Consider the following 4,084-nt stretch of genomic DNA (forward strand, 5'->3'; position numbering starts at 1 on the left):
TTATACACCCATCAAGTACACAAACAATGAAAAAAAGCCCACGGGCTGTTTGTTTTTTAAGTGTTTTTTTACATGTAAACTTCAACAAAATCTTTTGCTATTGAGACTAAACATATAAATACCAGTACAAAAACCAAATGGGAAAAGAACTTGACAGTAAGAAAACTTTGAAAAAGCATTAACTTTAAAGTAAACTTGTTGATATAGTGTTCTTTTGTTCAACTCATGACTGCATAAAAATAAATACCGGTATTTTCACAATTGGCGCAGTAATGTGTGCAAATAAGAAGCTTTCTTATTTATTGTGCATTAAAATCGATTACCAACCGAAACCAATAAACATCCAATTATCCTCTATGTGAGAATGCCGTGGTGTTATAGATATGGTGTCCGCCTAGCGACAGGGCGTTCATATGTGCGATCCCCAATGTGGGAGTTCTCATTATATCCTCCCAAAGACACCAAGTACTGGATCTCACCAGGAATCGGACTCGATAGAGTTTGAATAACCTTTAGATTCTCGATGCATTCGAGCAACAATAAATAGGTGTAAAGGTACAGGTATCGCCTCCTTACGCCACAGACGCCACAGGACAGCTTCTTCAAAGTGGTTCCTGGCACGGCGCCGACATTTGCCATCTGGGTGAAAGCCGGCGTGAAGTTGGACGCGGCGACGTCACCTCTCCTCGTTAACGTTCAGTGCGTTGATGACAGATCGCCGGCGAATATCATAACCGAAACGTTCACGGTTCCCTTACTTGATAAGGTACCATACAAACCATTTTATTTGTCGGAATTAATTTCGTGATTTTTTTGTTTTAAAAATGTCTTTTCCTTGGACACGTTAATCTGTGAAGTACTGCGAAGTCCATATTATACGGTCTACTCTAATTTTCGTGGACTTCGTGGGTTCTCAATCACGCAGTTAACTGTTCAAAGAACGTTTACTGCTCCCTTACTTGAGAAGGTACTGCGAAATCATTTTTATCCTATAACCAGATGAAAATCGAAACTATAACAACGATCTTATAAACTTAAGCTTTATACTATCGCTATTTTTAGATCAGATTTGGGATTTTCAAAAAAATGGAGAATACGTCTTTGTCAATTACGGAAAGATAAAATCGTCATAAAATGCGATGTTTTATAATTATTAATGGAAAAGGGGATGAAATAATAGAATAAATAGAATACTATGTGAGTTTACAATAAATATCAAGTTTATCATGCTCGGCTCGAACCATGGTAGCGCTCGGCACGCCTCGCGCTAACATGGTTCAAAGCCTCGCGTGATAAACTTGATCTTTATCCAAAACTCACATAATATTCTCTTTATATTTGTGGCCATGATATTTTGTTGCCTAAAAATACATTTTCGTGCGCAGGTCAATTTGTGGATTTTCAATTTAGGAAGAAATGTTGAAATTAAGTCGGTCATTTTCCGAAGTTTTTGTGTTAAATTCGTGGATCGGTAAACCCACAAAATCAACGAACATTAACCCATTTATGCCTAACGTCTAGAAAAAAATGCCTTGGCAAACAGCGTTGACCCAGATGAAACGCCGCATGATGCGGCGTCTCATCAGGGTCTGCGCTGTTTGCTTAAATGATTTTTTGTAAGACCTATTCTAAATATAGAAATAAATATACTAGACATCCCTAATTTTGGAAATAAATTGATCCAATTTGGAAGGATGGGAGAGTCCACTACGCATAAATGGGTTAATGTATCACAAATAATAATCATTGTACTTCATTTGTCTCGCAATATTATAGTGCTCACAAAAATATTGTCCATCCGAATCTGTGACATCTTCATATTCGTTATATTGTGATATTGTTTTTTAAAAGCCTGATATTTTAGACAAAGAATTAATACATAAATACGTGATTTTAATCATCTGTTTTTTCTCAAAAATTAAAAATTAACATATCCTTTTTTTATAGTAACATAAATACACAAACTCAACGAATATTTCGCAAAATATTTCGTAAAATAAAGTTAACCCATACGAAATCAGTGTTCCTTATAGCAACAGCGAAATTTTCAACGCTATATATGGTATGGTAACATAGATTTAATGAGATACAAAATGCTCGTTATTACTTTTTTTGCGACAAAAGATTCCATGTTAATTTCACGCCACGATATCCGAATATTTACCAGCGAACTCGATACTGGCTCCGGGCAGCGTCGTAATCATGAGAACGACCACATATTTCGCAATTTAGGATATTGCTATATGTAACATTAATTTTTTTGTGTTAACTTTATTTTTCGAAATATTGTAAGAAATATTCGTTGATTTTGAGTGTTGATGGGTTTTGAACATATCCTTGTTTTTTTAAGCAAACGATGTTGCACATTCAAGCTGATTTTGTTCACAGCGGTACTATTGTACACAAACATCTTTTCACCTGTTCTGTTAGGTGACACGGTATTTCGTGTATACACATTCAATCTTTTGGAATTTAACATAGAGTTTCTTTCTGACAGAAAAATGTATAGTGAAAATTGCCGGTCGCTTTTCATTTGTCAAATTGTCTTCCACAACTGGTCAAGAACTTGAACGTCAAAGACATCGAACACTATAATTGATCAATTGTATACAAGAACAAAAACAATAACAACAACGACAACACCGACAACAACAACAACAACTACAAATACTACTTCTACTATTGATCATCTATTTATTTATATGTCATTCAGTTAACAGTTCAGATTTTGAAAACGAATGCTATACATGTTTTATATTAACCATTGACTTTAGCAATTCATTTTTTAAAGTTGAGCAATTCATTTTAAAATACTCCTCATATTTCATTAACTGTGTTTTTATGTAGAACGCTTAACATCCATCTATATAATCACATATTGCACGGATTTTACTAATAAAATACAGGTCTTTACTGTAAAAAAAAATCATAATATTATATATTTTTTATAGCCTCCGACGTTCGTTACGGGAATTCCCGGCACATCTCCGTCTATTTCCGACTCGACCGTCACCGCGACGTCACTCGGTGTCTTCACCGTTACCGATCCCGACACGACAGGCAGTATTACGTCATCGCTGACGTCAGTGTATGAGATCAGACCCGTGACGTCACCGGCAGATCTTCAAAAGCCGGGTATGGCGTCTTTTAATAACGGATTAAGTCTTCTCAATAATAAGTCATTTTGTGGAGCACGCTTGATAAAAGCTCGATACAGAAGTCTCAATGGTGTATGCGAGTAAGCGCATGCATTCGATCTTACTCCGACTGTAAGTTCGTCGGTCACCAAGTGAAGCGTGTCGAGTGTACATCCGCCTCCCTAACTCAAAAAGTCTAGGTTACGCTTTGTTGTAAAAGTGTGACATCGTGAACAAGATCCTTAAAGACCACACCATTTTAAATAAATTTTAAACAACCAATATATATTTTTTTACCTTTAAACATGTCTTATTCTAGAGTTCCGAGTGTGGGTCAGTGCCGCCGTTACACAAGCGTCTATAGACTTCAATGACCAGGCGGTTCCGTTGCCGTTGACGATCACGTGTACGGATGGAAACACCGCCATCACGGGAACGTTCAACGTCAATATTGTCGACGAGATTTGTATGGAACTGTTTTAAAATGCAATGTTGGATGTTTTTATGGGTTCAGTGCATCTGCGTAAAGTGTCATCCCATAAGGATATTCGCCAGTGCAATCCGCATATACTACTCAGGGACGACTCTTTCCGTTTTTGTGCATTTCATTTCGTTGAACGGAAGTCTCTTCTTCGCGAAAATCTTCATTATGTGGAAAAGTGTCGTCCCTGATTAGCTTGTGCAGACTGCACTTTACGCACATGCAGTAACAGGTTGCAGAGTCAACGGGGTTTGCTCGGTTTTACACATTTTTTTTTCTCTTGGCGACTTTAGCCTCCGGTGATATCAGTACTTCCGGCGATCGGAACGGCTATCAACGACGGTTTGCAGACGGTCGCTGCAATCCTCCACACGTTCAGCGTGACAGACAGCGATGACGCCGTAAACTGCTTCGCGAGAGCGCCGCAAAACGCCCGTTTTGAAGTGGTACTCGCCACTAGCCCAGG

At 37.8% G+C, this 4,084-nt stretch overlaps 1 long non-coding RNA gene across 1 annotated transcript; it reads left to right on the forward strand.

Annotated features, from left to right (window-relative positions):
• The first annotated feature begins 622 nt into the window (after positions 1–622).
• On the forward strand, positions 623–3,594 carry LOC127834075 (uncharacterized). The gene is made up of 3 exons (XR_008027785.1): positions 623–766; positions 2,952–3,135; positions 3,457–3,594. It is a non-coding gene; the product is annotated as an uncharacterized LOC127834075 (long non-coding RNA).
• Positions 3,595–4,084: the final 490 nt, after the last annotated feature.

This window comes from Dreissena polymorpha, chromosome 1 (assembly GCF_020536995.1).
Source record: "Dreissena polymorpha isolate Duluth1 chromosome 1, UMN_Dpol_1.0, whole genome shotgun sequence".
Taxonomy (NCBI): Eukaryota; Metazoa; Mollusca; class Bivalvia; order Myida; family Dreissenidae; genus Dreissena; species Dreissena polymorpha.